We start from the raw sequence: 8,265 nt of genomic DNA, 5'->3' as shown, positions 1-8,265 counted from the left end.
CCCCCCAATCAATTAACCTTTAATCCATCAACGTAACACCAGCAAGAACCTTTAATGATCATTCCCCACTGGTCTACGTTCATCTCCCTTTCACCAAACATGTAAAACACGCTGTTAAACTCACAGCACATGCTCTCTGATCTGGAGGGAATGCCTCAACATTTATTCAATGTTTCCGTCTTTTTTTTTTATTCTGTAACAATATGTAGGTCGAAATTAGCATGCGCGTTAATTGCTATTCACTGCACGTGCATGGAAAATCGGTTGCACACCGGACAAACGAGGAAAGAGTATTTCAAACGGCTTAATCTCATTCCCGATAAGTGAGAAACATATTTAAAAGTGTTGACAACACCGACGGGCAAAAAATGGTATCTAATCATCCGCCATTTTGTTTTTATCTGGTAACCGGGTTGCTGTTGATATATGATGCCATTGGCTACTAAGTCGTTTCGTTGGCGAATAACTGCGGTACTGGTCAGCAGCCAAATGGAGAAAACGCCAGAAGGCGAACACTGAGATACTCTCAACCCCTTTGGATCTTACCCATGAACCGAGTCCTGAACCTCTCTCCCTCGTGGATGCTACAACGGTTGCCCTCTGGGCAATTAAAATTCTTTCCTTCCACCGATATTCGCGTATCCCGGGCTCTCACACTCGACTCTCTTATTTTTCTTGTGCCTTCTTTGCTGTTTGTTTTTCCCTTTTTTTTTCACTTTAATGGTTGTTTTGGATTTTTGCTCGTGTGGGAGTCTTCGTGCGACTGTAGTACGTAGATGTTGGCGTCGTGAGGGTAATCAAATTTCCTTCTGCAGAGTTACTTCTAGCGGACGTTTGATGCGATCCTCGGAACTCCTGGATGAACTCTACTGGTGCTCAAAGTATGTGATTGACGTCCACCTCGAGGTGTTATTACGCCGCTGGGTGAAGAGTAATGAGCTCAGGGTTTTTATTCCCTTCGTGTGATGAAGGGAGGGATTGGTTATGGATATTCGTAGAGGAGGGAGTGGTTCGATAATTTTGTTCAATTCATTATTTCTGAATGTGACTCAAAATTGAAAAACCTCTAAATAAAATTAATACACGCCACACGGAGAGAAATATTTAGTAAAAATTACGGAACTTTCAGTTCACTTACCGATTATGGAGTTGATTCGAAAAATTTAAGTGACGGTATCGTTATTTTTCACCGATAATTCAGATAAAAATTACGGAACACCGCGGAAAATTTCCGTGACTTCGGATAAAAATTACGTGACAGTTCCGTAAAATTTCCGACAACCACATTTCGCTTCAGAATTATGGAAAATACACGTAATTTTTATTGAATATTTCTCTCAGTGCACTGGACACGGTCGAAAAATTGCATTTCCGGACTTTTCTGATTATAATGAATTAATTATTCAATTCAATGATCATTAGTATTTTAAAATTAGTATAGGTAAGTATAAAAAGATATAATACAAAAAGTTGAATTAATTACGCTTCCATGCGAAAGCAAAACCAATGCCCATTTTTTATTAAATAAATAATCCGAGAGCATCTGGTGAGCCAAATCCAGTGCCTGAATTACGCTGAGATTCCGAGATTTCCTTGGGACAGATTAATTAACTCCTCATCAATCGTCATTCCGTAGATGCCGTAGCAACGCGATTGGACACTGGATTAACAGATGCACCAAATGCCTGGCCGAAGCTTTTAAACACCCAAGACATTCTCCAAGTCATACCCACACCATCGGAGTTGTGACAGATGACTCTTACCTCGACAAATTGATCACACCGAAGTGGTTATGGTTCTCTGACCTCGCTCAATTTTAATGGACAATTGCACATTTGATTTGAGGTCAAAGCGGAGTCGAACATGTGGCCAGTGATTTTATTCTCCACTGGAAATAAAATGAGTTTTTAAAAAAAAATTGAGAGATAAGAATGAGAGTCCATAATATGCAAGTCCGCGTACGAGCCTTGTCGAGGGCATAGGATATGGTTATACTCGTTGGTTATCCTGGGCTAAACTTGTATGCATGTTCGGTGCATAAATAAGGAGCACAACTCTTGCGCACCGGCATTAAATCACGCCCGCCTGAATCGCGGCTATGTGTGCATATGGGGAAATAAAAGGACAAAAAGTATAAATAGGTTTTGGATGAAAAAAATGGAACAATAAATAGCCGAGGGAATGAACCAATCTTTCTGGGAAATGAAAATAAAAGTGAAGTATCGGAATATTAATTGGCGATATTTTTGCCTGGAATTAGTTTCTACTTTTTTTTTAAACATTTTTCACCGATCCCAAATATACAGTGTGGTAATGAGGCGTAAACAATTGTTTTGGTTTATTAAATCTATATAATATATAATATTTATCATAATAAAATAAAATAATCATCATTAAATTAAGTAATTTATTTATTTTGAATTTAACCCAATTTTTTAAAATGAAGTATAGAGTAATATTTATTGAAAATAATTTTATATTATTTTAAATGACATATATAATTTTATATATTACATAGAAGTGAATAAATTTAGTTTGTGTGGAGGTGGGGGCTGTAATTATACTCGTTGGAAAGTCATTTTTTCACGCGATGATCCAAAATTTAATGGGCTTGTAGGACGAGGAATTTTTTGTCGGCGAATCGTGGATGGCAAGCAGGGAAGTTGATGCAACGAATTATTTGAAGAATAAGGGGTATAAATAGATTTCGAATGGGTAAACGGAAAGAGGAACGGTAAATACGGTGCAGGATGAACCGATCTTTCTGCACGGTGAAAAATACATAAGATTATTTCTAGTACCGTCAAGTACTGGTCAAGTTCACTATCCCAGAGGATTATAGCGGGACTGAGTGTGACGCAATCTCGCCTAATCCTCCATCCCCATAAATCTGCAGGACCGATTTTAGCCAAACGGTAGAATTTGCCGGGAAGTTAAAAAAAATCAGTCACTGCAGGTACTTCCGGTGGGGATGTACAAACATATTACAAACGCTGAGCAATCAATACTCTGAATATCCCCACTGGAAATGCCATTGCTGGACCACCGAATGAACAAAAATCGGTGAATATTAATGTTGAGACACTAGCAGCGGTCAGCGGTGATTCAGAGATCTTCACCTGGGAGAAAGAGCTGGAGTTTCGCGCATGCGCCACCCCCCGTGGAGCCAATCACCGCCCGAGAAATGGTAGTAGCAGCTTCAGCTGAAAACGAAGAAGAACTCCTTCGCAGCTATGCAATTCTGACTGCTCATGCAATGAGAATAAGAAAGCACCCACCCCCTGGCCTCCTGGACGGAAGAAAGTCCGGAGTAATGAGAGATTGACGAAGAAGAGAGACGAAACGAGCAACCGCTGGATGGTATAGAATAAGCAGATGTAGTAATAACCGGTGGAGATGCTGAGGATGGGGTGGAGGTAGGAGGAGGTGGATGAGAGCAAGACCAAGAAGCGGGCTGATTGCGTCCGGGCTGCGTAAATCTTGTTGATGGAAATTGTCCGCAGACCTTCAGTTTGTTCGGCGATTACGTCCTGCCGGGAACGCGTCGGTCGGTAGCCAACACTGTCTATCCTCTTGCCTTTGTACACCCCTTCCTCATCCCTCATCATCAACTCACTGTCTCTCTCCCTCAGCCTCTTTACCCCCTTCCAGAGTCCACACACTTTATTCCACCCCGTCGAGAGTCAGTCCATCCTTGGAGATTAATGAGAGACTTGTGCGCAAACTCCTCAATATTTTTTTCATTCCAAAGACCGTATGCGCAAATAACCACTGGACCCATTCGTCTTCACCGCCAATTATCCACTTGATCGTTTCGTTATGTTTTGAGGAATATTCCCGGGGGACGGCCTAGTGCCGATGAACAATTTTACTGCGGTCGGAGACTTATTATTGCCTATATAGCCTCCATGGAGGCCGGTTTTTTGGTACTCGTGAAAGGGGTACTCGTGAAAATCGAAGTCATTCATTTTTTTCTACCTTGTTTAACTTCTCAGCCATCTTGTCATTTTTCCACTGTCTTAAACTCAAGCCCCTGAGCTACACCCTCGGCTGTGGTGACTGTTTTTATGGGCATGCTGATTCATTTCAGCAACCCCCATGAAATATTAAAAAGACAGCGTCAGGAATGGAAAATACAGAAGAGACGAATGTGGGAATTTCGTACACTTTTTTAAAAAAATTTTTCATATATACTACCATTCGGGGTGCGCGTGCAAACAAATGCATTGGATGAATAAAATTTATAATAATATAGTCTATTTATTTAGGTAGAATTTTTTACAGAGTACCTGAAAGTTAATTGAAAGTGTGATCACACCCCCAATTGATTTTGCATGAGAATTTAATTCCCTGTCGACGAGGGTGCGCACGTCCGATAAGGTATACAAAACAAAGTCAATGGTCATGATTCTCCCCCCCCCCCCCTCGTTTTTAGGGGTTTGAAGTTATGTTGAAGATGAAGCTATAAATAATTTCCGGAATTTTAATGCGAAGTCCTGCCGTGGTGGTTCTCCTTTTTTCAAAGGTTAGGAGGAGAGGTAACGTCTCTTCTGGGAGACGTTAACGAACGTCTTTTTTTGAGAGGGAGGGGGGGGGGGACCCCCCATCAACCCCGGGGTACACACCCACGTGAGGACGGTTCTTCATATTGGGGGAAATAAAATTTAATATACAATTCAATAATTGTTTTTTCAGAGGTGCCTTCTGGATTAATGAATGAAACATTATTACAATAAAACACTGAGTTATGGTTGCCTTAAATTACATTCACTCTTCAATTTTAAGAAAAGCAAAAAATTAGCATTAATTTTGAAAATTAATGAAACTCATTATTGAGATAGTAAAATTACTACATAGCGCCGTAGCAATATATATTGTATCAAATGTTGTAATTGCATTCACAACATTGAACATAAAATATATTTAGTATTTAAATAAATGATAAAATATTTTTAATTGAAGTATATTATTTTGTTCATAATGACACGTGGACTTGAGTATGAATATTAGAAATAAAGGCATAAAATGGCATAACAAAACGATATTATAATCTTGAGCGAATTTTGTCCATTGAGATTGGAGGGAAAGTGAAGCGACAGTGGTGATAAAGGGAGGGTCGGGTATAAGCGTTGGGGGTGGGTGGATGAGGGGGTTGAAGCTGTCACATGCAGAGACGACGCGGGGATGGCCCAACTCCTCGTTCCCTCGTCCTCATCTGTAATCGCGGGGGCGGCAACGTCCTGTTCACGACAGGATCACATTGCCACTGAACTACTACTGTATACGCAACAGAGCATTCTGGCCCCTGTCTCCCAGCACCATCATCACCCCCTCCTCTGTCTCGCCGTATCCTCCCTGTCCCTGTCCCTGTCCCTGTTCATGTCCTCAAACCATCCCAGCCCGACACAGCCAAGGTCCACTGCCAATTCCACAGTATCCAAGTCAGTCGTCATCCACCCTCCACCCTCTACCCTTCTACCCTTCTACCCGAATATTAATCACTTCTCAGCTGTGACAATCGTCAACATATTCAAGCACTAGTAAACCACAATCAATATTTATTATCATCCTTGCACGATTCAGTGCTCCATTATTATTATTTCTAAAATCATTCAACTACAATTGTTGCAATTGCTTTGTCCGGAAAATTTTCGTGGGAAAGACCTGATTTTCTGGAATTTTCAAGATAAATGAGAGATTTTATTGAGAGTAATGAATAATACCTAGGATTTGAAGGAAAAAAGGAAGAAGTTGGATCGCGGATCTGATGGACGTGTGTCCGAGGTACCTAATGACCTGGCGTTTCACCTAAAAAATTCCATGCAAAATCCTTGCGTTTCTCACGTTTCTTGTCTAGATCCTGTTCCAATGGCAATGCGAGAATCGCACGATACGCCTTGGCATCATTTCGTCTCAATACGTCGACGGTGTTTTTTTTTTAACCCCGAACCGAGATGTTCAGTGGGACGAGATGATGTGAGGAAAAGAGAGAGCATCTCCGGGTCTCGCGCGACCCCCGAGCTTGGCCGATTGCCACATACATATTGCATGGACGACCAAAGAGACATATTTATTGGCATCTCCATGCATTGCTGCTAAAACAGCTAAGTTCTTTGCTCCCTCACTCTCATCGGTTATGCCCTCGTCCAACTATGAATAACGTATGTATCAGGCGATGCAGTCGGTGTTTTTGCGGATGATACGCGTGGACCAACGAGTTCTGCTGATCAATGCAGATTGGGTTCTTTCCATATTCTCGAAATACTTTTTTACCCCTTTCCCACGAATTCTCATTATCTACAATTATACGACCTTGAGAATTAATGCCATTACCACAATTATTACGCCATAATTACGCCATAGCACGTGAAAAATTGAAGATTAAAGAAAAAAAAAGAAATCTTTACTGCATGTTAAGTGTAATTTTTTAGATTAGGAAAAAATAACTATACTGTTTGAAATATCAATTCTCCACTTGTTCCAGATGGTACCGTAAATTATGTGCATAAAATTCGTATTTATTTGATGGTAATTATTCCGGTGAATCCAATATACGATTGAATGGACATGGGAATGAGGACGAGGATCCTGGCACGCGCGGAATGTTCCCAGAGGAGTATCAAGAGGGTCCAGGGATTGCGTGGGAGGTTTAGATGTTCCAAATATAGACTCACATGCCTACGAGCGTTAAAAGAGGACGGAGGCACACTATGAACTACCAACGGCTTAGGGAGGCAAATTAATTATTCCAAAGCGAGGTGTGTTCGTAATTACTCGTTACGACGTGGAATAACACAATAGCCTGTGTAAATAAACCCCTTCGGTCCCCCTCTGGAAACAACACGTGATTATTTGGAGTGGAATTATGTTATTGTATTATGAAATTTTCTCCGCGGTAAAGGGGAATATATATTTTGTTGGGATGAAGTGGAACGCATCGGGTGGTCGCCGATCGCGACGGATAGACGTTCGATGGCCCGGGCAAAACATCGCCGGGGACAGGAGGAATTCATCTTACGTATAGTATTAACGATCTCATCAATAAAGCTCCGGTCAGTCCCACGGGAATCGCAACAAAACGAATCGACATAAAAATTACCAATTTGTTGAATACTCGAGACATATGATTACGTGGAGGAGCTCAATGGTTCATGAAAAAAAAAAATTACATTATTCAAGAAAAATTAATGAAAATTAATGGAGATGATTTTTTTTGCTGTCAAGTCGGAAATGAGGATTTCAGGGGACGATCGCAAGAGTTTTTCTCGTCAGGGAATGGAATTTTCGGAGAAAAGGAATACTTCACATTTTAATTAGATGATAATTATCGATGGTAAAATGGTGATTAGTGAAAATGGAGAGATTGAAAATGTTATATAGATGATTTTCAGATATATTTTCAGGTTTTTCAGGTTTAGTTTTCTAGGAATATGTGAAACGCCGAGTGAATTTAAATGGCACGACAGAAAAAGTGGTTGGTGATTTAACATTAAAAAAAATTTTTTTAATTGCTCAACCCCTCGCTGTTAACCTCTCTGAATTGACGTTAGACAGACGTGCATATCAATTTGGTTCAAATAAACAAATAGAGGAAAAGCCCGCGCACATATGAATTCCCGGACGTTGACTCATGGGTTTAAAAAAGCTCCGGTATTTCCTCGTCTATTTAAATTAACCCCAGCGCGCGATATCTGTCAAAACAGAATGAAAGCGCAATTTTCATTTTCATGCATTTTATGAATTTTATTAATTAACTTTTTCGTCAGTTTCCTAATTCTCCAATCTATTCTGATTTCCACGATCTAATGTCACGAAAATTCAGTCAATTACACTGAGAGAAATATTCAATAAAAATTACGTGTATTTTCCGTAATTCTGGAGCGAAATGTGGTTGTCGGAAATTTTACGGAACTGTCACGTAATTGTTATCTAAAGTCACGGAATTATTCCGCTGTGTTCCGTAATTTTTATCTGAATTATCGGTGAAAAATAACGATACTGTCACTTAAATTTTTCGAATCAACTCCGTAATCGGTAAGTGAACTGAAAGTTCCGTAATTTTTACTAAATATTTCTCTCCGTGTACCTAAAAAAAAAATATATTAATAAGAATTTATCGAAATTTCAAAATGACAGCACAGGCAGATGATACCATCCAGAAACGCATTACTAATTAATTACTTTAAAAAATTGGTATAGTATATGCAATGAAAGAGTAATTTACCATCTTATTTTTTTCGTGTGAACGCGTATATGTATTGGACG

The sequence above is a fragment of the Fopius arisanus genome, unplaced genomic scaffold, assembly GCF_000806365.1.
Source record: "Fopius arisanus strain USDA-PBARC FA_bdor unplaced genomic scaffold, ASM80636v1 scaffold00011, whole genome shotgun sequence".
In the NCBI taxonomy this organism is placed as follows: Eukaryota; Metazoa; Arthropoda; class Insecta; order Hymenoptera; family Braconidae; genus Fopius; species Fopius arisanus.
This window is presented reverse-complemented; position numbering follows the sequence as displayed.